Source organism: Hyla sarda, chromosome 7, assembly GCF_029499605.1.
Source record: "Hyla sarda isolate aHylSar1 chromosome 7, aHylSar1.hap1, whole genome shotgun sequence".
Classification (NCBI taxonomy): Eukaryota; Metazoa; Chordata; class Amphibia; order Anura; family Hylidae; genus Hyla; species Hyla sarda.
The window spans coordinates 71,217,045-71,244,562 of record NC_079195.1 but is presented as its reverse complement, the minus strand read 5'-3'; the positions used below and the strand labels follow the sequence as shown (position 1 = coordinate 71,244,562).

At 42.8% G+C, this 27,518-nt stretch overlaps 1 protein-coding gene and 1 long non-coding RNA gene across 3 annotated transcripts in view; one reads left to right on the top strand and one right to left on the bottom strand.

Annotated features, from left to right (window-relative positions):
- Positions 1-5,724: 5,724 nt before the first annotated feature.
- On the bottom strand, positions 5,725-27,093 carry LOC130281966 (uncharacterized). Its single transcript, XR_008846182.1, has 3 exons — positions 26,813-27,093; positions 26,104-26,131; positions 5,725-5,743 (listed from the first exon to the last, which is right to left on the bottom strand). It is a non-coding gene; the product is annotated as an uncharacterized LOC130281966 (long non-coding RNA).
- The window catches only part of KAZALD1 (Kazal type serine peptidase inhibitor domain 1), a 48,802-nt gene continuing 30,572 nt past the window's right edge, over positions 9,289-27,518 (top strand). Inside the window, exon 1 of one of the 2 annotated variants that reach the window (XM_056529768.1) lies at positions 9,289-9,497. The gene's annotated coding sequence lies outside the window, so the exon portion shown is untranslated. Of the gene's footprint in view, positions 9,498-10,519; positions 10,644-27,518 lie in introns of those variants that run through there. The other variant, XM_056529769.1, reaches the window with a different exon arrangement.

The following is a 27,518-nucleotide window of genomic DNA, read 5'->3' as shown; positions in this document are numbered from 1 at the left end:
TGTCTGGTTGCAGCTTCCCTGAGTAAAATCAGCTATTTGCCTGGGGTCTAAGGAAATAGATAATCAGTTGATTGCCCTGGCAGAACCCACATTAAAGGAAATGTCTATGAGGAGATTACCCTTTTTAAGGACATGTTTATCTATTCTATTTCTATGTTTTGCTGCAAAATATTCAAATTAAACTAAATGTTTTGGTAGTATATTAGCAACTTAAAAATAGTGGTGCTATATGAATGATAATAATGTATAATTTCTTATTGGATAAAAGGGATATTAAAAAAAGTATATCTCAATTAGCAGCAGGCGGGATGTACAGTAGTCAATGGTGCTTCAAGTATTACACATGAGGTAGCCATAAAAGGAATAAAAAGGTATATGAAAATTTTTGAATGTGTATAGGGATTACATATGTCTATATGCCGATTATGGAGGCTCGTATTACATACCTATTTAGGTGACGGGCTTGTAATTCTGTGCATGTCCCTAGTTGGGTGGCTGCAGGCAGAAAAAGGTGCAAGAGTGCAGAATGAGTAGGGGATATGATTATGCAAAATTCATAATATGCACAATCAATAATATGTACTCATAATATGTACAATAAATACATGCAGGTTTCCATATTGCACTTCCTACCAGTTTGTTGTCTAAGGAATATGGGACAACAATATTCTTCTTGATTCTAAATCAAGAAGAATATCATTAGGAGTGCCTACGCCTACTAGGGGACACACAGACATATGGAAAAGCATGATTGACCAAAAGATTAAACTCAGGAATAATAAACAAAAAAGAGGGGGAGTACCTTATGGTAAATACACCCAAAATACCAGTTTTTTTTAATCAAATCCCCAAAATTCATTCAGCCAAGAAAAAAACCCTGGGGAGGCCGATAATAACAGGGGTTGACTGTCACATCAAATTCATCATGCTATGTGGACATTCAACTACAAAATTGTATTACAAAACTGCCCGCATACCTAAAGGATAAAATCTCAAGCTAGGGGCACTGAAGATCCAGCAGGGATGAAAAGGCGGAGCTGCCTAATTTAATTTTGGCAGAAGGACCAGGCACCAATCAGTGGTGCACTGGCCCTTTAAATTTCCTGAAGCCAACGCGCGAGCGCCCTAGGAGGCGGGGGGTGCGCCGGGAAGCAGAAGCCAGAGTGGAGGCAGGTGAGAAGCGGGTTGCGGTTCGCATGCGGGCACGTCCCGCAATAAGAATCACGGCCCGGTCGGGAGAGCGAGGAGGTAAATGCTCCCGGTCGGACGGAGTGCTCACCGTAACAGTGGGAAAAAGATTTTTTTTTTACCCTTTTTAGGGCAGGATAAGGAAATTCCCATGAAACAAGTGCAATATATCGGCGAGAGTATCACATTTATCCTGGAACATAATTATTTTAACTATGAAGGTCAATTTTTTTTTCAAAAATGGGGTACCGCCATGGGGACTATGCTCGCGCCCAGGTATTCTAACTTATATGTGGGCCAATGGGAGGAAAAACCAATATTTCCCAATGGCAAGCTGGACGCGAACCTGGCCCTATGGAAACGTTTTATTGATGATGTGGTTTTTTATTTTGAAGGGTACATTGGCAGAGGCATTGGAACAATTTTTAATTAACACTAATAAGAATTATTTTTATTTGAATTTTACCACTACCTTTAGCACAACGGAAATGTATTTTTTAGACTTAACCATTAACATTAAAGATAATAAAATTGTAACAAAAACCTTTTATAAACCAACGGACAGCCACAGTTATATACATCGGAGTAGCTGCTACCTACCACTTTAGCTACAAAATATACCACGTAGCCAATTTTTACGTCTCAAACACAACTGTACGCATGTGGAACATTATCAACAGGAAGCAGAAGCTCTAAAACTAAAATATCTGGAAAAGGGGTACGAAGAGACACATGTAGAAAAAATAAAAGAAGTGCTGATAATGGACAGGGAAAAGGTACTTATGCAAAAGAAGAAAAAAAAAAACAACAGCAAAACACAGAAGAAAATATATACAAACTACCTAAAAGATCCCAAACAGAGGAAAACCACATGGGACATACATCAGTTGAGGGGGATAACCCAATAATCACAAGATATAACAAACAAAGTCACATAGTGAAATGAATAGTGGCAAAACACTGGGATATTCTAAGAAGTGATACGGTACTGGGAGAATTTATACCAAAAGTCCAGAGATTTTTTTTTAAAGCACAGAATATAGGGAATTATGTGACCCCACCTTCGAAAAACCGCAGAAAATTTATAAAAAGAACACAGCAAATGTTTTTTTTTTTTTTTAGATATACCTAAACCCCAACACACTGGGGGAAAAAAGTGGCTTTTTCCCTTATAAAAACTGTAAAACCTGCATAAGTACACAAAAATCCTGTCCATTCATTTCTGCATCAGAGTAAAGAAATAAAAATAAAATAGTTTATTCACTGTAAATCAAAGGGTATAATATACGCTGTAAAATCTGCATGCAATAAGCTATATATTGGACAAACAAAAAGACTTCCATAAGAATCTGTGAACACTTGTATAATATAAACCGAGGATATGAGGGTCACCCCCTTTCAAACCACTTTAAAGGGGAACTCCGCTGCTTAGCATTTGAAACAAACTGTTCAGAACACTCGTAATGTCATAGTTCCGCCCCCCCTCAGGACGTCACGCCCTGCCGCCGGGCATGCTGGGAGTTTAAATTTGGCAACATCTGGAGGACCACAGTTTGAGACCACTGCTTTAGATGAAAGTTGGCCTAACCCACCGATTGTTTCGAAAGTGTATGGCGGCCTCCCTGCTCTCCCCCTATAGGTGATATTGGGGGAAAGAAGGATCAGCATGTCGGTTTCTAACTGCCAAACCCTATTGAAAAGATAAGCTGCTGTCAGAGCTGTCTAGCAGCGGCTTACTCCTCCCTTTCTTTATAGGAGGCGCCTGAATGCCTAGCAATATCGAATGTTCCTGTGTATGGGGAGGCGGGGAGACAGCTATTGTAAATGTTTAGTCCAACAGCTTACTATATGATTTCTTCCTACAATACTGACTAGTGAAGAGGGGCCACTGAGAGCAACATATGAACCTCAGCCATCCAGAATTAACCTTAAAGGCCTTCATTAGCATAATAATGAAGGGGCAGGCCGACGAGGGAATATGGAGCAGACAGGGGAGCTTGGCCAGCCGGCTCCCCACCTCCAATGCATTCTGGGGCGCATTAGGAATAAAGCTGTTTACATGCCTAACTCTGTGAATAAACAATGGATTTAAGTACGTGACTCTTCATTGTATAGCTCTTCACCAACAGTATAACTGAGGATACTGAGTTAAGTGCGGGTGAAATAGCTGTCAGATTCTCTTTAACCTGTTAAGGACTAAAGGTGGGGAGACAGTTATTGTAAATGTTTAATACAACATTTTACTTTATGGTTTCTTCCTACAATACTGACAAGTGAAGAGGGGCCACTGAGAGCAACATATGAACCTCAGTCATCTAGAATTCACCTTAAAGACCTTCATTAGCATAATAATGAAGGGGCAGGCCGACCAGAGAATATGGAGCAGACAGGGGAGCTTGGCCAGCCGGCTCCCCACCTCCAATGCACTCTGGGGCGCATTAGGAATAAAGCTGTTTACATGCCTAACTCTGTGAAAAACAATGGATTTAAGTACGTGACTCTTCATTGTATAGCTCTTCACCCACAGTATAACTGAGGATACTGGGTTAAGTGCGGGTGAAATAGCTGTCAGATTCTCTTTAACCTGTTAAGGACTAAAGGTGGGGAGACAGTTATTGTAAATGTTTAATCCAACAGTTTACTATATGATTTCTTCCTACAATACTGAGAGCAACATTTGAACCTCAGCCATCTTGTCGATGCAATTGCACCCACTGGTTTAGAGTATTTTTACAGGATCTTGAAGATATTAAAGGGACCTGTACTTCAGGATATGAAGTTGACTACAAAGTTGACTAAGAAATCCATTGTGCACTATGTATGTTGTATATTATGTGTTCAAAAGATTGACTGATTCTCTAGGGGCTCATAATCAAACTTATGTAATTCAATAGCTACAGGTCGAATGTTTCTTTGGCTGGCAGCTATATCTCTCATTCACCCCAATGTTTGGCTTAGCCAAATGAATTAGAAGAAAGGAGGTAAGCCACTGCCAGACACATCTGGCAATGGCTTCTCTCCCCCAGCATTATCTGTTAGGGGAGAATTGGGAAGTTCACTATACACATAAGAAAGTCGACCGCTCCTGCTAAAATGAGTTGGCATTGTATGGAGATATTCAGACCTCAGGATGCCCTGACCACTGTGACCCCAGCACCCATTGCCTTCCCACCCACCCCCTGGGATCTCCAGAATGTGAGCTCGCTCTCAGTGAGGAGCGCGTGCTGCAGACAGCACACGGTCCGTTCATTTCTAAGGGAGCACCAAAGAGACTTGAGTACAGCACTTGGGCATTCCTGGCACTCCCATAGAAATGAATGGAGCGCATGTCATCTACCAGTGGACGACAACCGCTTTTCTCTCACAGCCGGGGTCCCATTACGAACATCGTTGGGGGTCAGCTACTTATTCCCTATCCTGTGGATGGGGGCTAAGCTAGTTTTGGCTGGAGCTCTTCTTTAACATAAAACAGTGTACAATAACATGGGCATTTAACCGGTTGCTGTCTAAGGATGAGCAAGTGGTGTATGGCGCGGGCTCCCTACTCATCGTAAGTTTTTTGGTGAAATGATTGATGTCATTATAAAGTACAATTGGTGGTGCAAAAAAAAAGCCCTCCTATGGGTCTGTATGTGCAAAATTGAAAGCATTAAGATTTTTAGAAGGTTATGAGGAAAAAACTGAAGTGCAAAAATGGAAAAACCCTGCATCCTCAAAGAGGTAGTCCAGTGGTGATAAACTTATCCCCAATCCTAAGGATAGGGATAAATTTCAATATCGCGGGGGGTCCGACCGCTGGGGCCCCCCGCAATCTCCTGTACGGGGCCCCGGCTCGCTGGCCAGATAGCGCGTGTTGACCACCGCACGAAGCGGCGGCCAACACGCCCCCTCAATACAACTCTATGGCAGAGCCGGAGATTGCCGGAGGCAGCGCTCCGGCTCTGCCATAGAGTTGTATTGAGGGGCGTGTCAGCCGCTGCTTCGTTTGGTCATCAACACGCCCCCTTCCCGCGGGCTGTCGGGGCCCCGTACAGGAGATCGTGGGGGGCCCCAGCGGTCGGACCCCCCACGATCTGAAACTAAGGATAGGGGACAAGTTTTTCACCACTGGATATCTCCTTTAAGGGGTTAAACACACAATTTTGCAAATAAATCTTTGGTGCCACTGCCTTAAATCCCGATCCTATTGATTTCAATAGGAGCAGGTAAAATAGTCTAAAAATGAGGTGACATGCCATTGAAGTCATTGGTAGCATCATGGTCAATACGCTCTCCCCCTCGTGGTTCAGATAGGACTGTATGAATATACTCTAACATTCATATAGATACTTACATATCCTAAAAAAAACTGAAACTTTAAAACAATCCTTTTATGAACAATTTGTGACATAGAACATCCTGTTTCTTTTACCTGAAGCATAAATGTTTACCCCCTGTCATGCAAGCCGTCCTACTGTCTCCGCTCAAGGTGAAGTTGTAAGACATGTATGAAATACCATGCAACTTCCACAGATCTTCCGAAATCCTTTGCAGATGCTTTTCATTTTCGAAGAATCTACAGTGGAAACAAGTAAGTCATAAACATGATGCTTTTAATGAAGGACATAGCTTGATAGCTTTGGAGACTGGGGGGCATCTGCCAACGAATGGTATCAACAATATATATATATATATATATATATATATATGTGTGTATATTCGACTTGTCTCATTGCAACAGTAATGAAAAAAAAACAAAAAAAAACAACCAACTCTCCATTTCACTGAAAAAAAAACGAAAATGGGCGTGGCTGCAGGGGAAAGAGGCGTGGTCTCCGAAAAGAGGGCTTGTTCCCCCGATTTTGACAAAAAAAAATACATATTTACTAAGGTTACCACAGAAAATGTAGTGGATTTCAGCTGAGGAAAACCAGACAGATCAGAGCATGTGTAAAAAAAAGCAAAATGTAGGGAAAAGTGCAAATTGTAGGGAAACCTTAATAAATACCGTGGAAAAAAATTGTAAGGAATTAAAACCCACAAAGAAAACTACACAACACTCTTAGTAAATCGAGGCCACTGTGTCTAGCTGCACCTTTGTGTTTTGTTTTTGCTTGTTTAAAACACCATAGAGCGGTGTTTCAAAACTTGTGTGCCTCCAGCTGTTGCAAAACTACAACTCCCAGCATGCCTGGAAATGATCATACAGGCAGAAGTACATTGTCTATATATACAATTGTCTGCATTCTGTATTATTCCGTCTCTACATGTATGTTTTGATGTAGTTCCTTTATTTACACTCTGGACCCATTTTTGGCATTAACTTAAAAAATAAACAAATAAACAAACCAACAAACAAACAAGTAAATAAATAAATAACTGCATGTATAAAGTATAAGTTAAACCGACACTATGTATCTCAGTATTTCTCAACCAGTGTGCCCCAGCTGTTGCAAAACTACAACTCCCAGCATGCCTGGACATGAACATACAAGTAGAAGTACACTGTCTTCATATACAATCATCTGTATTCTGTATTATTCTAACTTCATAAGTAGAATTTGATATAGTTTCTTCATTTAGGAATTCCGCGTTGTGAACATTATCATCAGTGTGAATGGGTCTTCCGCGAGACCCCTTCACACTGCGGAATAGCGGCGGACTATTTCGCAGCTGAAATTGTTCTGTGCAAAAGAAAGAACATGCTCATTCTTCGCACGGAAGTCCACGAGCACTGCCAATGGTGACGGCGGAGTGCCGTGCAGTCCTACCGCCGAAGTATTTTCGCTGACGGCTGCCAGACGGGGTCTCCGCTCGCTGAATTCGGCGAGTGGAGATTCCGCTGTCTGAACATACCCTTAGGGGGTTGCCTGCTGCGGGAATCCCGCTGTGAGTTACGCTACCATTGATTTAAATGGTGTCAGATTTGCGGACTGTCCGCGTACCCATTCAAATGAATGGTAGCGTAACTCACAGCGGGTTTCCCGCAGCGGGAAACTTGTTGCTAGTTACTCTAGTTACCAGCCGGTGAACGCACCCTTAGGGTGCGTTCACACTGAGTAAATCAAGAGGAATTCACGCTGAAAAATTTACGTGCGGAAAAAAGAATTTTCTATTCGTGCGGAATTCGCGCAGAATTTGCATGGAATTTGCACGGAGTTTGCGGCGGAATTCGTGCGGAATTCGCGCAGAATTGCACGCAGAAATTTGTGGAGAAGGAAGTGAAGGGTTTTTCAGCCATTTCTGCGCAAATTCCATGCAAATTCCGCACAAATTCCGTGCAAAAACGATGTTGGGCGGAATTTTTTTTTACCATTGACTTCTATTGATTTCTACTAGCGGATTCCGCTTGAAGAATGAACATGTTCTTTCTTCAAGCGAAACGGAATTCAGCGTCGGAATTCCGCTAGCAGAATTACCGATGTGTGAACAGGACAGCAGAAATAACATTAAAGGGGTAGTCCAGTGGTGAAAAACGTATCCCCTATCCTAAGGATAGGGGATAAGTTTGAGATCGCGGGGGGTCCGACCGCTGGGGCCCCCGCGATCTCTCTGTACAGGGCCCCGGCTCTCCGCCCAGATAGCGGGTGTCGACCCCCGCACGAGGCGGCGGCCGACACGCCCCCTCAATACATCTCAATGGCAGAGCCGGAGATTGCCGAAGGCAGCGCTTCGGCTCTGCCATAGATTTGTATTGAGGGGGCGTGTCGGCCGCCGCCTCGTGCGGAGGTCGACACGCCCCCTTCCCGCGGGCTGTCGGGGCTCCGTACAGGAAATCGCAGGGGGCCCCAGCGGTCGGACCCCCCGCGATCTGCAACTTATCCCCTATCCTTAGGATAGGGGATAAGTTGCTCACCACTGAATCACCACTGGACTACTCCTTTAAAGTCAATGGGCAGAGGAGATGTGCATTAATTTGGAGCGGAGAATTCAAGAGGAATTACTCGAGTAAATTCCTCTTGAATTACTCCGTGTGAACGCACCCTTACACTCCAGACTTATTTCTGTTACTAGATTAAAAAATAAATAAATAAATAAACAAATAAATAAATAAATAACTGCATGTATAAAGTGTAAGTTAAACCGACACTCTCTATCTCACTGTTTCCCAAGCAGTGTGCCTCCAGCTGTTGCAAAATTAAAACTCCTAACATGCCCGGACAGCCTTTGGCTGTCCGGGCATGTTAGGAGTTTTAATTTTGCAACAGCTGAAGGCACACTGCTTGGGAAACACTGCCTAAAGGCTTCCCACCACATCAGTAGAATAGATGTAGGGGCTGCCAAGGTAACCATTATATTATAAATGGCGCATTGACGATAGATGCACTGTTACAGATTTTGCATTGGAGCCCAGAAGCTTCGAGTTATTCCTATGTCTATCAGTGCCAACAAAAGGTAAGACATCGACGCACTATTTATTGGTAGTATATGGATACAGTGGTCCCTCAACATACGATGGTAATTCGTTCCAAACAAGCCATCGTTTGTCGAATCCATCGTATGTTGAGGGATTCGTGCAATGTAAAGTATAGGAAGCTGTACTCACCTGTCCCCGCTGCTCCCGATGGTGACCCCGGGCCTCCCGATGGTGACCCCGGGCCTCCGCTGGGCTCTCCGCTGTCTTCTCCGGTCCTCTTCTGTCTTCTCCGGTCCTCTGCTGTCTTCCGCAAGGCCTTACTGGGCCTGCGTAGCGATGTCATTACGCCGCTGCGTACGCCATTCCTATTGGATGACGTGCGCAGCAGCGTATTGACGTCATCGGAGAGGGCCGAGAAGACACCGGAAGACCAGCGCTGGACCCGGAGGGCACCCCGGAGCATCGTGGAGGGGTAAGTAATACTTACCGCACCAACACGGGGAACATTAAGCTGCTATCCGGCAGCAGCTTAAGCATTTTGCGCTGCCGGATAGCACTTAATGCGATGGCCCCGACATAAAAAAGCATCGTATGTCGATTTGATCACATGTCGGGGCCATCGTACGTCGGGGGGTCACTGTATATGGATTTGAGATCCCTTCTGTATTCCTTTGTGCAGAGGAGAGAAGCACTAGTACTCTGAACAGTGGTCTGTGGATAGGGGGATGGGTCTGCGAAGAATCATATTTCAGCTTGACATCACTACTTCTCATTCAAACAGGAGACAGTATAAAGGCTATTGGGGAAAGCAAAGTCGCACACTGCAGAGGTTGTAACCCTTTAACACATGAGTGGTAAAACAAACTACTACTGACTGATTCCCAGCACCTTCTAACACACAGCACACTTCTGCTGCCAGAGGAGCACCCACCACGGTTGCCAGCTGTGCCTTCCTGGAGAGACTGTGCAGTAGGTAAGGGCACTCTCTGTCTCTGTCTCTCTCCGCATTTATTACTGTGCTACTTCTTTTATATTAATTCTATATCAAATAGAACTTTAGCAAATAGTTTTCTGCCTTTTTTATGCATTGATACCAAATGCATTGTTACATTATTACAATGGTCTTTTCTAGTCAGATGTAGAATCCTTTCTTGCTCCTTCCTACCTGCAGTGTTTTTACAGTGAAATTTACAGTCGATTTTTATTCATTCTATCAATTTATTTACTTATTTCTCTTATTTTCATTTTTTTTTTCAATTTCTGATTGCTATATAGACACATATTTATTATTATTTTTGTGCTTTTTTTTAACTTTATCATTATAATAGTAAATAGTATACATAAACATAGCGTATATATATATATATATATATATATATATATATATATACATATATATATATATATATATATATTTTTATGTATATATAATTTTTTTTAAATTTTTTTTTGTAGTGCAGCTAAGTTTGTTACTATTATTGCTTTGAGTTTGTCATCTGGTGTAACTCATCAGGATATGCAGATGCAGGGCAAACAAGCATGCCATTTGACTCTGCTACTTCTGTAGCTGTATGTGCTCAAACCATGACTTTTTAACTTATGTATATATATATATATATATATATATATATATGGCAGTGTTTCCCAGCCAGGTTGCCTCTAGCTGTTGCAAAACTACAACTCCCAGCATGCCCGGACAGCCAATGGCTGTCCGGGCATGCTGGGAGTTGTAGTTTTGAAACAGCTGGAGGCATCCTGGTTGAAAAACACTGACATAGGGGATGACATAAACATACAAGTAGAACTGTATTGTTCTGATATGAAGAAGAGGGCAAAAAAGCGGGGGCCTCCAGTCGTGGCACGACTAAGAGCCAGATTCGTCTCGAAACGCGTCGGTTACCTGCGCATCATCATTTTATTCAACATGGATATCCTTGGTTTTTAAAAGAATGGATTAAAAGTTAAGTTTTATTCACTTTTCTACTAATTTGACTTTTGGAGCAGCTGGAGGCCCCCGCTTTTTTGCCCTCTTCTTCATTTGTATCCGGGACACGGCCCGCTCTTTGCCTGCCTTGCTCTCCTACCTTCACTGGATCTTCAGTCATTGGACCCCATAGTGGTGAGCTGAATATTATATATATATTTTTTTCTCTTATTGTCCTGATATACAGCAGTCTCTTCTGTTTTATTCTACTTTAATATGTAGGTTTTTATGTAGTTCTATATTTACACTCTGGACCCATAAATAAATAAATAAAGTAAATAAATAACATAAATAAATAACTGCATTTTTACATTAAACCAACACGGTTTCCCAACCGGTGTGCCTCCAGCTGTTGCAAAACTACAACTTCCAGCATGCCTAGACAACATTTGGCTGTCCGAACATGCTGGGAATTGTAGTTTTGCAACAGCTGGAGGCACACTGGTTGGGACAAACTGCTCTATTTACTACCCCAGGCAGACATATTCTCTAAGAAAAGTTTTTAGGGACCAAATGTTACTATGCAGTGTATAGTAAAAATGGTGCCAGCTTGTTCTATTGGATGGAAGTTATTAATGCATTACATTTTCGGTGGACGCATTGATCCTACTGTGTGTATTCGCTTGGCTTGAGAAAGGACAGGACTATTAGGTTAACTCTTATTATTGTAGAAAAAGTTAGATGTCCTTTGGCAACAACAACAAAAAAATGGCTATGTTGTCAGTGTCATCTCCTCTTTGTCGTATGGACCACTTGTGTTTGATTTACAGCCTGTTAAAGGGGTTATCCAGGAAAAAGACTTGCTGGCTCCAGAAAGTTAAACAAATTTGTAAATTCCTTCTATTAAAAAATTGTAATCATTTCAGTACTTATGAGCTGCTTAAGTTGAGTTGTTCTTTTTTTTTATCTTAGTGTTTTCTGATGACACGTGTCTCAGGAACCGCCCAGTTTAGAAGCAAATCCCCCTAGCAAACCTCTTCTACTCTGTGCAGTTCCCGAGACAAGCAGAGATGTCAGCAGAGAGCACTGTTTCCAGAGAGAAAACAACAACTCAACTTCAGCAGCTGATAATTATTGAAAGGATCAAGATTTTTTAATAGAAGTAATTTACAAATCTGTTTAACTTTCTGGTGCCAGTTGATATAAAAAAAAAGTTTTTTCCTGGAATACCCATTTAAGGATTACAGCAATGCCTATTCTGGCCTGTTCTGCTGCCTTACAACAACAAAAAATGTGCGTTAGTTAGCAAACATGTGAACCTGGATATAATTGTATTTTATGGGTGAAAGGTTTATTTTTGTAGAAGAACGTAGACTGCATCACTGTAGCTGTAAAACTCGTCCGGCTTTGTGATCTTGAAGTAATCCAGAAGAATGTAAAAAGAACGGTTCACTTTTAACTAGCTCTTAAACCAGACAAAATAAAATCTGCCTTATTGGAAAATTCTGCTGCAGATAAAAAAATATCTCATAATTAAGCTTCGGTTGGAGTCATTTCCATTGGTTTTTCCAGATGAGGTGTTTATGACATATTAATTGAATGTGTGATTGGAGAGGTATGACAATCTGTTGCCCTCAGACTGATCCCAACAATGGGCACATGTGGTGGGGGAATGAGAGGATAAAGTCTTGTGGGAATGTAGGGTAGTTATGGTGTTGCTGTTCAGGGTAGTTAAGGGCGCTGTTAACCCTTGTCACTCGTGACGCCAGGGTGAGGGTAAAATGCTGTATTCTTGATAGCCCTATTGCCCCCCTTCCCAAGAGCAATAGGTGATGCAGAAATAAAGGATTGTCCACAACTGCTTGCAGGAACTTCTACTGAGGAATTTCTGTACATGTAGTAATAGTAACAGTCCAGATAACAGAGTCTCTATGCGTATAGCTGAGCAGCGATTGACAGTCAGTTGGGATCAGATGAGCTCAATTTAGCTTCTTAAGGATTGTATAGCAGAGATCCGCTGGATTTAGGGGTGCGTTTAGGTCCAGTGATGTTGCGATGAGTAGCGGGGAATTGATTAGTCTATCCGCTACGTTAGAGGCCTAGGCCGCAAGGCTTTGGCCTAGTAAATCATTTTGTACGCTGCGGAGGTCCTACCTCTTCCAGAGTCAGCAACCCAAGAAAGGGATCAAGATGGCGCAGGTCTCTTATATGGGCAGGGGCTGGCCGTTTTGTATTGGTCCGTAACGACTATCACTCACCGTCACAGTGCATTGTGGGTGAACACATCACGGGAACCTCCAAAGGTCCTGTAGCAAAACCATAGAGTTCTAACCTAATTATGTGACCCGCAGGTCCTGCTACGCTCCGAACAGGTAGATAACTAAATATATACATATATCTATACCTATACTTATATTGATAAGAACTGCTATATAGTCATCGACCAAGTGAGAGGTGACAAGGGGAAAACTACAAAAGAGGGACCCCGACGTCCTAGGGACTCTGACTATGGGGACCTCTATATAGGTAACGTATACAATACGGTACCAGGACACCACACATGCGCAATCTACTTCCCTACACCCAACATCAGAGTGGTTGGTCACTCTCCATTACTGTCTCTGATAGTTGTCCTTTGGATAGCCTACACATTTCTTGGGAATACGCCTTTATAGGGGTATTGCAGTGTAATACAACATATCCTCTATCCAAAGGATAGGGGAAAAGTGTCTGATCACTGGGGGGCATGTAAGACCGCTGGGACACACTGCAATCTCCTGCCGACACGCCCCCTCCATGCATTTCAATGGGAGAGCTGGAGATACAGCCCTCTGGCTCTCGCATAGAGATACATGGAGGAGGCATGTCGACCTGCATGAAGCAGTCTCCTTGCACGGAGTTTAAAATCCGCAATTTCGAATCCACAACTGTGGATTTACAATTCTTACGTATTTTTGACTGCTTTGTAAACTCCATCCCTTCACACACACCGAACCCACCATGCGAAATGCGGAATTTACAAAGCAGTCAAAAAGTACAGAAGAACTGACTTAAAAAATCTGTAGTTGCGCATTCGCAAATTGCAGATCATACAACTTTGGATCCTACGTGCGCGAATCCACCTTTAAAGAGCTTTTTGCAGGGTAACTATGTGGATATGCCTCCTCGAGCAGTAAAACAATAAAAGCCACCATACTACCCTTCCCTGTTCCTATGCTGCTGTCAGATCTCCCAGTTCCTATTGCAATCCTGAACACACTGCTATTCAGCTCTGTGATTGGCTAAACAGGAGCAGAATGTCTATAGAAGGAAAGAGAACAGGAGCATAGCAGGGATGGGAAAAAATCAGGGACATGGGAAGAGGGAAGGTAAGTATGCCAGCTTTACTGCACAGGAAAGTATATCCAACAACAATATATTTGCCCGGAAAACCCTGTTAAAGGAGTAGTCCGGAGCGCACTTTTTTAATTTTATCCTGTCCGGGCTGCAAAATAAAATAAAACAAACTTTCTCTTACCTGCCAACGAGCCCCCGGAGCTCCGGTACACTCCGGTACAGGTGTTCGGTCCCCGGGCTGTATTCTTCTTACTTCCTGTAACCCGGCACGTCATACGGAGCTTCAGCCTATCACCGGCTGAGGCGGGACATCGCTGTGGCCGGTGATAGGCTGAAGCTCCGTGTGACGTGCCAGGCTAACAGGAAGTAAGAAGAATACAGCCCGGGGACCGAACACCTGTTCCGGAGTGTACTGGAGCTCCGGGGGCTCGTTGGCAGGTAAGAGAAAGTTTGTTTTATCTTATTTTGCAGCCCGGACGGGATAAAATGAAAAAAAGTGCCACCGGACTACTCCTTTAACTGTTTTATTGGGCAATTGCATTATAAGTAAGTATACATAATTATGGAGGTTTTTACATTATATACTGAGGTATTCATTCTTCTATTGATTCCTAGAAGCCTGGAAATAGTGTTCTCATGATTTATTAATGAAAACAATATTACATTAGGAAATTGTTTATTATGAAATTCCTTAACATTGTAGTGGTGTAGAGTTACATCACGAGTAAACCTTATTAATTTGTCACAACTATTGTACAACTTTTTGAAGTTTTTCTAGGCCAGTGGTCTCGAAACTGTGGACCTCCATATGCAGGGCTGGCCTTAAGTGTTCAGGCGCCCTGTGCGAGCTAACCTTGTGGCGTTGCTATGGCGCCCTGTGCGGCCGCACAGCTCGCACACCCCAAAGGCCAGCCCTGTCCATATGTTGCAAAACTTCCAGCATGCCAGGACAGCCATTGGCTGTCCGGGCATGCTGGGAGTTTTAGCTTTGCAACATCTGGAGGTCCACAGTTTGTAGATTGCTGTTTTAGGCAAACTAGTTGTATGATAAAGGCATCATTGTGCTACAGAAAAACATGGTTACAATAAAAAAATAAAAAATAAAAAAAAGGCACAAAACCCTTGGGCATTGCGCTGGTCCCCACTTGAAAATCTTTAACAGGGACCCCCCAACTATCATGCATCATTTATGGTACCATTGTCTTGAAGAGAAGCCATTTGGGCCCACTCAGTTTTCAGGCCCTGGAATCTGTAGTTTACTCCGGGGTACAGGGGTACTCCGGAGGGGAAAAAAAAAATAAAAAATGTTATCAAATGGTGCCAGACAGTTATACAGATTTGTAATTTGCTTCTATTTAAACATCTTAATCCTGCCAGTACTTATCAACTGCTGTCTGCTCCAGAGGAAGTTGTGTAGTTCTCTTCAGTCTGACCACAGTGCTCTCTGCTCACACCTATGTCCATGTTAGGAACTGTCCAGAGCAGGATCAAATCCCTATAGCGAACTTTTCTTGCTCTGTACAGTTCCTGACATGGACAGAGGTAGCAGCAGAGAGCACTATGGTCAGACTGGAAAGAACTACATAACTTCCCATGAAGAATACAGCAGTTGATAAGTACTGGAAGGATTAAGATTTTTAAATAGAAGTAATTAACAAATCTTTCTTGCATCTGATTATTTGAAGAAGAAAAAATCCCTCCTGAATACCCCTTTAAGGGAGTCTACCACCAGTTTTGACAGAATTAGACTACTGGTACTGCTGAATGAAGGACATTATTGTGTAATGAATGCTACCTTTAGTTTCTTGGTGTGCAGAATCGTTGTCCAGGAATTTTTTTTTTATTACATGTGCAAACAAGCTTTTTGATGCACGTGGGGGATGGGTATGACTATCTCTAGGAGCATTGCTGTGCCCACCTGAACTCCTTACATCTTCTTCTTTTAATTTTTCTCGGTTAAGTGTGTCTACAGGAATAAATAGGAGGGATCTGGCCAGGCAAAGAGATGGTCCTAGAGATTTAAAAAATCAAAGAAGGAGATCAATGGTTGGAGGGCAATATATATATATGCAAACAATAAACCACCAGAGGTGGTAAAAAAAAAAACATTAGTTCCCAACTGTTACAAATTACTATTTACAAGACCTTAATATTAGGATCCAAAAAGTGAAAAAGAAAAGTGGAAGAAAGACACACACGTTTAAAACCACTGTGTGCAACGAACCTTGTTTCCATTTATGATTGTGGGCTATACTAGCTCCTTGTATCACAGGTTAGGTTTAGGGGACATTTCTGCAGTCTATGTCCCTTCACTACATTAGGATATTGCACACAGCACATTAAAATCAGAACAATGCCCCCACAACGTTTCACCACCTAAGTGGCTTTGTCAAGAGGCATGTGGGCAATGTAGGCATGTGTCTTTCTTCCACTTTTCTTTTTCACTTTTTGGTCCCTAATATTAAAGTCGTGTAAATAGTAATTTGTAATGGTTGGGAACTAATGGGTTTTTCTGACCACCTCTGGTGGTTTATTGTTTGCGTCCTAGAGATTTAGTCCCACCCCCAGTGCACTAAAGAGCAAATTTGCATATTGACTTAAAGGGGATGTTCAGCAATCGAAAAGCAGACGTATTTCTTTCAAAGACCGCTCCCTGTCTGTCTCCACTATGGGTGAAATATTACAACATGGCTTCATTCACTTCAATGGAACTGAGCTGCAGAACCAGGATAGACAGGGAGCAGTCTTTGAAAGAAATTATCTCTGTTTTTCGATTTCTGGATAACCCCTTAAAAAACAGTGTAACACATAAAGATATTAAAGGTAGTGTCTATTACACAAAAATGTCCTATACTGAGCATTACCAGTGGTTTACTTTTACCAAAACTGGTGGTAGAAAAATATATTCTAGACTACATAAAACCACACAGTGAAAACGAGCCCTAACAAAGCAGTCCTATGGCTGTACTATGGATGAGCTATCTACGTGTTACATAATATTATTTTAGCTTTGTTTTCTCCTCCAGTAGATAAGAAGATTTAAACACAAGTGCATTTTTCTTTCCAAGGCCTCAGACACGTTCCTCTGTATTGATATAATATGTTCAATTAGAAGCAGACTTTGCAGAGTTTCCTGAGCACGCTGCCAGTCATCTCACTTTTTGGACGTTCACGGCTTTCAATGCATCATGTGGTCATTTCATTTTAATTCTTGGAAAAATGATTTTCCAGCTCGAAGTCAAAGAAAAGATTCTTCTGTTTTAATCAATTAAAATCTAAAGTGTCAGGCTTTCCATCAATGAGCATTTCATTGGTTTTCTTTTAGTACACTCAGTCATAGACACAGACTATTCCAAGTATTTCCTGATTTAGGTTGTATAGGTAGAAGGCAGACTGACAGAAGAGGCCACCGTGAATAGTTCTGGTTCCTCTGAGACCAACGCCAAAGTCTGCACACTGCAGGATAAATAAACTGGAAATTATACCCGGAGAATGCCAATGAATAGGGAAGCCAACCAGACCATTTCCATTTTTAATTTTTTAGACGCTGCTTTGGTTTTCTTTGGACACCGCACCAAGGTGTCTTGCAGTCTTAGTCTGGCCATATGCCTTAGATAAACTAATATACGTGGTGGACTCTAGATGTTGGGGGAAGGGATCAGGCAGGTAGATTTCAAAAGGTTGATCCTTTTGTTCTCAGGGAGATAAGTCATCACTAGAGGAATCTGACAGCTGCTTTCTCGGGTCTTCTGATATAGAAAATATGCATATGGGAGGATCGGTAGTGATCAACATTCCGCTATCCTATGTGTTTGGCCACACTAACAGTGTAATAATGCAGGGTGTAGAAAGTGAGACTGGAAGAGCATGCACTGTATACAGGCACCAAGGATAAGAGGACACTGCCGTTGTGCTCCGACGACACGTTCTGGGTCCACTTGGTTCTTTTTTTGTGTGTGTGTGCCTAACGGACCTAACGGGTCGGAGCACAACTGGCACTGCTGACTCCGAATGGATCCCATTGACTGGAATGGGGTATGTCAGGGATATCGGAGATAAAAATAGGACATGTGGCATTTTATTCTCTGCTGAACCGCTTTCCTTCGTACAAACTGTTTGATGGGCCTCCATTTACCAGAGCACAACAGCAATGTGAAGGAGCCCAAAGCCGTGTCCACCCTATTTACATACAGTACTGGAGGAATTTTATTACAGATAAAACAGATGATGTGTTTTGGGGGTGCCGCCCCCTTCTTCATATCAGTGTTACTGATCTGAAGAAGGGAGTGGCATCCCCAAAACGCGTCATCTGTTTTATTGTTTTATCTCTAATAAAATACCTCCAGTGTTTTTGCATTATCTGCATCTCTGGTTTGATTTTTTCTTCATCTTCTGGATACTCGTAGCACCGCTTCAAGGGTCTTTTTTCTGTCTTCTACACTATGTTGCATTGATCAGGGCTGGTTCTCCTCCTTCTGGGACCCCGGGCACAGCAGTGGTACCACCATTTGTAACCCTCTATTTGGGTTGATATGCAAGATTTTTACTTGCTCCAGGTGAGCAGCCACTACCTAGGGGAGCTTTAAACCTCCCATCACTTCTACCTTCCAAGAGGTTAAACAATATCACACTAGGTGCCTTGGCATGGGTCTCTCTTTTTGTTTTATTTTCTACTGGAAGGAATTGAGTAGGAAGTAAAGCCTCAATTATACCTCTGGCTCCCTATAATGCACTTATAAAAATGTCTATAGAGATCAATACCAGATGACACCCATAAAGTAGACTTATACACAAAAGAATGTATTGAAACAACAATAAAAAATTACTTAATTCTAGGTAATATGGGAAATATAAATCCAGAACCTTTTACCAAAGCATCAAATGAAGATTATATTCCAGTTATATTCCAGTATATTCACGTTCCATTAGTTGTGACAACTTCTCGATTATGAAGCATTTTGTGATTTCAAATGAACGTCAAGTAAAACTACAGACACTTTTAAGAGTGAGAATTCATCCAAAAAACTGTCTAGTGAAAATGATGCGGAGCCTAGGAATGTTAATGGATCTCAAATGGACTTCTTTCCTAGATACAAACTTGTCTTCAAAGTTTGTGTCACAAATACTTTTCACATGGTGAGTTCTGTACGAAAAGGCAGGAAAACAGGCCTATTTATCTATTCATGTCTCTAGATATGCTGGGAGTTGTAGTTTTGCAACAGCTGGAGGCACACTTTTTGAAAACACTGCCTTATTGCCTCACCAGAAAATTATACTTGCAGCTTTCAGAGCACAAAGGCGCCTTTACCAGGCAAGTTTACAAATGTTCTCTGTATTGTGAAAAGGGGCAAATATAATTTATCTAGTTAGCCACTTAGGCCATGTTAACACAACGGAAAATTAACGCAATGCATAATATTCAGAATATGCTGGTGCTAGGACTGCTTATAAATATGCCATTTCCATAGACAGCAATACATTTCAGAGCAGATTCCGCAAAAATAAATGTCAATTTTTTTTGGGCAGAGGCCGGACTTTCTGTGGCAGATATTTCCACCCTAGAAATTCTGGTGTGTAAACGGTGCCGCTCAATCCCATTGAAAGCAATGGGACTCTGCCTCAACGGAATTTCTGAGCAGGATTTTTTCACTGGATTCTGCTTGAAAATTCTTTATTGACACAAAAGTATTTTACATCACTTAGGGCTTATGAGAATGAATTGGCGATAGTTAAAGGGCTACTCTGGTCCTAATCCATCTTATTAGAGGATAAGATGGGGACCCACGCAATCTGTCATTCAGCAGCACTGGAGGCTTTGAGTCTGCAGCGTGATGACCACGGGGCCGAAGTATTGTGGAATCACGACTCCGCCCCAGTGTGACCTGCCCCGTGGTCATCATGCTGCACACTCAGAGCCTCCAGCACTGCAGAGAGCCTCCCAGCGGCGGGACCCCCACGATCAGATGTCCTTTGAATAGGGGATAAGGTGTAATAGGGCTGGAGTACCCCTTTAAAGTGTACCTGTAATTTGCAAAAACTTTTCATATAATGTAGATAATACTATTATATGTATATTTGTAATATACATTGGTTAAAAAATGAGTATACTTTTGGGTACAAATTGCCGTTCCTGTAGCCATGTAGCTTGTGTCTCTGTGAGAAGACCAAATACAGAAATTGTGGATGGGACAAGCTGGGCTCTGTGCACTGAGGACAAGCAGGGCTCTGTACTCTGAGGACAAGCAGGGTTCTGTACACTAAGGACAAGCAAGGCGCTGTACACTGAGGACAAGCAGGGCTCTGTACACTGAGGACAAGCAGGGCTCTGTACACTGAGGACAAGCAGGGCTCTGTACACTGAGCACATTCAGGGCTCTGTACACTGAGGACAAGCAGGTGTGATAGCCTGGGGGATGTAGGGTATGGGGAGTGTAGCTGTGCAGTAATTAAAGGGTACTTGTTAACCCTTGCTATTCGTGATGCCAGGGTGGGGGATCCTCAATAACACTTGTCCTATCGCCTTCCCTTCCCAAGAGCAATAGGGAGGTAGAATAGAATAGATTGTCCACAACCGGAGAGTTTTCTGAAACAGTATTAACTTTTACTGAAGGTTTTCTGCAAGCTTCAATAAAATAACAGTTTTTAAGCATAACAACGGCTTTCCTTGGAGATTGACAAAGGTTGGGACTTTAGCATTTAGAGTCTTTTAGTACTGTGCATTGTTCCACTGGATTTAGGGGATTAAGTTGCGGTCCAGTAGTCACGCTAGCATTAGCGGGGATTTCAATTTGAACTCATGGTTTTAGTTCTGCTGAGGCCGGCAGGTTGTTGAGGCCTAGCGTGTCTTTGAAAGTTGCGCAGATCCATCCTGCTAGTCCGGCATCCACGAGAGCAGCAACCCAAGAGAGAGATAATTGGACGCAGCTCCATTATATGGGCAGGGGCTGGACTGGTGCTAATTGGTCCATACTGATGTCAATCACCATTATAGAGATTTGTGGGAAACACGTGACCCAAGGACCTCCTAAGGTCCTCAAACATACCATAGAGGTGACTAGCATGGTCACATGACCGAAGGTCCTGCAACGCTAAACAAGGTAAGTACTATACATTACTATAAAATATAAATAATTATTAAATATATACATATATTATTATTAGAGATAGACTTGAGGAGAGGCGACTAGGGGCTGTCCCAACTGAGGAACCCTACCTGAACGTAGTTACTCTGACTTTTGGGACCTCTACACTAGGTACGGTATGCAATACGGTACCGGGACACCACACAGGGCTCTCTGCACTGAGGAAAAGCAGGGCTCTGTACACTGAGGACAAGTAGGGCTCTGCACACTGAGGACAAGCAGGGCTCTGTACACTGAGGACAAGCAGGGCTCTGTACACTGAGGACAAGCATGGCTCTGTACACTGAGGACAAGCAGCGCTCTGTACACTGAGGACAAGCAGGGCTCTGTACACTAAGGACAAGCAGGGCTCTGTGCACTGAGGACAAGCAGGGCTCTGTGCACTGAGGACAAGCAGGGCTCTGTACACTGAGAACAAGCAGGGCTGTGTACATTGAGAACAAGCAGGGGTCTGTACACTGAGGACAAGCAGGGCTGTGTACATTGAGGAAAAGCAGGGCTCTCTACACTGAGGACAAGCAGGGCTCTGTGCACTGAGGACAAGCAGGGCTCTGTGCACTGAGGACAAGCAGGGCTCTGTACACTGAGGACAAGCAGGGCTCTGTACACTGAGGACAAGCAGGGCTCTGTACACTGAGGACAAGCAGAGCTCTGTACACCAAGGACAAGCAAGGATCTGTGCCCTGAGGACAAGATATGCTCTGTACACTGAGGACAAGCAGGGCTCTTTGCACTGAGGACAAGCAGGGCTCTGTACACTGAGGACAAGCAGGGGTCTGTACACTGAGGACAAGCAGGGGTCTGTACACTGAGGACAAGCAGGGTTGTGTACACTGAGGACAAGAAGAGCTCTCTACACTGAGGACAAGCAGAGCTCTGTACACTGAGGACAAGCAGGGCCCTATTTGTCCTCAGTGTACAAAAACCTGCTTGCCCTCAGTGTACAGAGCCCAGCTTGTTCCTCAATGCGCAGAGCCCTGCTTGTCCTCAGTGTACAGAGCCCTGCTTGTCCGCAGTGTACAGAGCCCTGCTTGTCCTCAGTGTACAGAGCCCTGCTTGTCCTCAGTGCACAGAGCCCTGCTTGTCCCCAGTGTACAGAGCCCTGCTTGTCCTCATTGCACAAATCCCTGCTTGTCCTCTGTGTACAGAGCCCTGCTTGTCCACAGTGTACAGAGCCCTGCTTGTCCTCAGTACACAAAGCCCTGCCTGTCCACCCACACTTCCTGTATTTGGACTCCTCACAGAGACACACAGGCAATAGCTGCAGGTAAAAAATACACACGTTTTTTTAACCAATGTATATTACAAATATACCTATAATGGTATTTTCTACATTATATAAAATGTTTTTGCTAATGACAGGTACACTTTAATAAATGCAAATAGTCCTGCTAGGTACTAGATTAGATTTTGGATAGCAGATTTTTTCTTTTGACAATATTCAGTAATTTCTTGCCTTTAGGCCATTGTTATAGTAACTAAAGGGAGTTAAAGGGGTACTCCGCACCCCTAGACATTTTATCCCCTATCCCCATTTTATCCCCTGCTGCTGGGGGCCCCCATGATCTCAGCTGCTGCACCCACCTTTACGGCTTCCACCTCACACCGGCAACGCTGGAGGCTTCGTAGACCGACCACAATGGCAGACGAGCGGGACGTCACAACTCCGCCCCGTGTGACATCACACCCCGCCCCCTCAATACAAGTCTATGGGGGCGGGGCGTGATGGGCAACTGGGCAAGTTTTCCTCTGGACAGGTTTTGATAAATCTCCCCCATTGTTCTTTCCAAGATACACTCTTTCTTAGCAACCTTCTATTTCTTTTTCTACTTTTCCATTCAGATTGTTTGGCAGTATTTTTGCCTTATTAAACTAGTTTTAGTAGTTACATTTTAATTGCGTTTTTTAAAGATAATCCCAGAAGTACCCTACCTCAGTTTCAGACATTTTACGTAAAAATACAAAAGGAATTACTTTTTCCATTTTTATTAATTTATGTAATTTCTAATTTGAAATCTGATAAGTAACTCTCAATATTTTTCCATAGAGATTTATTTTCCTCTCCGGACTACAGCTATGCTATAGGGGAGATTTATTAAAACATGTGTAGAGGTGCAGTTGGCAATTAGATTTCTTCTTTTTTTTCCAGCGGCCTTTTTAAAAATCAAAGAACCCATCTGATTGGTTGCTATGTGCAACTACACCACTCTTCCTCCACACAGTTATTGATTAATCTCCTCCTATATCTATCATTTTCCAATGCTGCAGCCTACTATTGTCTTCAATATAATTCTGCTGCACTGTTCACACTGCTGAATTTCTGGTACGGACATGTTAATTCTGCATTGTATTCAATGGGGACGGTACATGTCCGCGCGGTCATAATGCCGATTCATTCCAGTGGCATCTGCTGCACATGGATTTTCCACCCAGAGTTTCTCCAGGTGGAAGTTTCATAGTGTGCATGGGTTATAAGGCCATGTTCATATGGCGTAATTTTTAAGAAATGTCCGCCTTTTTTTGCCAGGCGGACATTCAGCAAATAGTGAGCGCCAGCAGAGTCCGGAATCAGAATTTGCACAGCAGAAATTCTTCCCTGTCCACTGTGCAACAGAATCTCGTTAAAAGCAACAGAATTTCCAAGCAGAATTTTTCTGCCAGATTTTGCTCTGAATTTCGTTGTGTGAACATGGCCTAAAGTTGACAAACCTTTTCTTCCAGGAAGCCCCTAACAAACTTTTAAGGAATCTTGCTTGAGAAATACTGAATTCGTGTAACTTTTTTTTCTTACAGAATAAAAAAAACAGACTTGGCATTTGTTTTGTTTTTTTACTTTGCCATGGGGCGTTATGCTTTATGCAATGCATATTTTTATTTTTATACTTGCCTCTATGGCTTAACACATTTAGATCCACCTGTTTTTAGAATGTTTAAGTCATTTATTTAGTTCAGGTGGCAGTCACACTAAGTTTGGGCTCATGGACCATTTGAAAAATCCAGCTGAATGTATGTCCCAGACATATGCAACACTATCACATACACTTCTCTTGAAAAAAAACAATGTCCACTTTTCAATACAATTCGATGAGCAAAGATATCAATTTTGAGGCAAGCACAAGCCAAAATGTTTGATTTATGATTAAGCGTTAGTGGTGTACACTGTTAGAAATTTTTCATTTTTAACATAGGCCCAGATTAACTGTTACAAACATGCCCAAATTGTGGTGCAATTTGGGCCAAAGACTGTCTTATATAATACAGATCTTATATAATAGTATTATGTTTTTTAGAATTTTCCTTTAAAGGGGTTATCCAGGTTTTATTAACTTTTCACTATCATGTCTGTGATGTCAAGTGCTTTACTTGCCTTACCTGAGTGGAATGGATCGACCCCTTTTTTGTGATTTCAATGTCCCCATAGGTTCAGCATTTCTCCCATGTCTGGATGACTGTTGTCTCGAGCCTTTCCCAAGATCCTGTTTGGCTTGAGACAACAGCTGATCACAGGGGCGGCAGTATGTACAGCTGGACTGCACATGTCATCAGGGGGCTGGCATGTCATGGAAGACAAGAAGAAGCCAAGCCCTCTGTGATTAACTGTTGTCTCAAGCTGAACAGGATCATTCCTCCAGTCATCCAGACACTGGAGGAATGCTGAACCTGGGAGAACCATGACATTTCAAAAAAATGGTCAATCCACCCCACACATGTAAGGAAAGTAAAGCACTTCAGACATAACTTGGCATCAAGAACACGATAGTGAAAAGTAAGTAAAACATGGATAACCCCTTTAAAATTATCTCTCTTGGTAAGTTTTAGCAAATTCCTAGATGTCATTGTGGTGGCCCAGTATGGGAGTTGTTACCCCGTACCCTTGCTGCACTGTCAAGCAGCCTCCCTTCTGTGTCCCCTGGGCCTCCTTATACTTGTTTCCCCCCCTGTACATATATTTTGCTGTATATTGTGATATATAATGTGTTGTTACTTTAAGAAATGTACCATGTGATTGTTACCAAGAGGTATCATTGACCAGGTGATCCCAGGGGTGACCTATGGGCTCCCTGCTAGTCTCCCCCATATAAGCCCTGGTTGGAGCTAGATCGCGCTCTTAGTTCCTGAGTCTTTGCTGAGGTCAAGTCGAGTCCTAGTGTGTGTGTCCTCAAGTCCAGTCTGCAGTCACAGTCAATTGCAAGTAAGCTACAGTCATAGCTTTGTCAGTCATCAGTCAAGTCAGTCCCTGTCAGCAACTGTCAAGTCAGCATAGCCTGCATTAAATTGTCCAGTCCTACTACAAGTCCCAGCAAGCCCTTAAGGTCTCTGAGTCAATGGTCACCTCTGTGGGCCTTGGCTGAACTTTATAGACTTTACCATCTGTCTACCCTCAGTAAAGCTACCAATGTCCGTAACTTGGCATCAGAGTCATTATTGCCCCTGAGCCTAGACCAGGATTCAGCGGCATACCTTTGGGTGGTATGGAGGATAAACCACGCCCTGCGCCACGAACACAAGGGGTTAATGCCATCTTCCCCTAGGGTAATTCCATCTGCCCTCATCACACCCTGTTACCACACCATGCAGACCTAGTCTAAAGCCTCCTGATTCTTGTCTGATTTGAGAAATTAGGGAAACAAAAGGGGTAGGGCATATTGGATTTCAACATGCCTGATCCTTCTGTTTTAGGGTAAGTACTGTACCTCCTTAACCCTCCCCTATTTGAAATACTTGCATCTGGAGATGGGGGGGGGGTAGATAGCTGTCATTAGCATGGATGTCAATGGGAAATGCACATGTATACGGTTCCATACGGGAAACCGTATACTGTTTTTACTTTGCACATGCGCATTTGCATCCTAAAGTCCCCACCCAACACCTCTTCCATTAAAAATGGACAACATTTCCAAAAACATATGTTTTTTTTAAAATAAAAACGGACGGAACCACATGCACTTTTAAAAACAGTAGACGGTTTAAAAACGCATACGGTTTACTTTTTCTCATACAGTTCCATTCATTTTTTTGCCATACGGTTTTCTTTAGAAAAATTGATTGAAAGCAGTATGACAAAAATGTGATGTGAACCCAGCCTTACCTGCATGTCACAACTTTGCTATGTGATATGGCCTATTGTTTATTTTTCTGCAGTCCGTAGACTCAGAGCATATGTTCTCAGACTTTACCTCTTCATAGTCATAGGCTCCAGGGAATCTGCAGGGGGAGTTAATAAAATGTTTTTTAAAAATTCAACACATATTTAAGACATAAATGCATTTTGTGATTTCAGATTTTTCTGAAGTCACTAATATAGGTTCTTATTAAAAATTTTAAACCATTTTGCTTTTCTATATCATAGTACATGGCACGCAGCAGAATGCTGATCACAATAAAAAACGATCAGTATCTGGATAGAACTGGGTGATCATTTAAAGGGGTACTCCGCCCCTAGACATCTTATCCCTATCCAAAGGATAGGGGATAAGATGTCTGATCGCGGGGGTCCTGCTGCTGGGGACACCCGGGATCTCGGCTGCGGCATTTCGATCCCCCCCGCCTCTGGCGATTCAGGACAGAGGCTCGTGACGTCACGGTCAAGCCCCCTCCCATAGACTTGCATTGAGGGAGTATGGCCGTGATGTCACGAGCGGGCCGTGACTGTGCTGTCCCCAGCGGCAGCCCCTTTGCATAGGGGATAAGATGGCTAGGGGTGGAGTACACCTTTAAGCTCAGGTATGATCAAATCAGAGTTAATAAAATTTCATACCCGAGCTTAGAGGTCCCTAAGTAGAGAAGCAGTGCTATATAGAGACTGAGCGGTCAGATGATAGATTTCACTGTAAACAGCATTCTGCAGCAATCCATGTACTGTGATGCATACTGTAAAAGATGTACCATGTAGATTTGGGAGTCTTCAACCCAAAAAGGTCCATCTAGGTCATCTTTGATAATGCCAGCCCATATCAGCACATCCACCTTGTTGACATCTGAGTTAAACTGGAGCTCTGTACCCATTACTAATCGGGCCACAGGCCCATCCATCTGTACTGGGAAGAGTCAATTTCATTTCCTCATTCCATTAAACCTTTGAAAAATCTGTCTTCAGATATGTCTTAGCCCTGTCTTGGTTTTTCAGCTTACGTGTCTTGTTCATTGGTGGTCCAGGTCTCAGAAAAGTTGCCCAGTTGCCCATAGCAACCAATCAGATTGTTTCTTTCATTTTTGAAAAGGCCTGTGAAAAATGAAAGCAGCAATCTGCCCAGTTGCCCATAGCAACCAATCAGATTGTTTCTTTCATTTTTGAAAAGGCCTGTGAAAAATGAAAGCAGCAAAAATGAAAGCTGCAACCTGTCCGGAGGAAAAGTTGCTGAGTTGCCCATAGCAACCAATCAGATTGTTGCTTTCAGTTTTCACAGGCCTTTTCGAAAATGAAAGAAACGATCTGATTGGTTGCTATGGGCAACTGGGCAACTTTTCCTCCGGACAGGTTTTGATAAATCTCCCCCAAAGGGGGAGATTTATCAAAACCTGTCTGGAGGAAAAGTTGCCTCTGTTGCCTATAGGAACCAATCAGATCGCTTCTTTCATTTTTGAAAAGGCC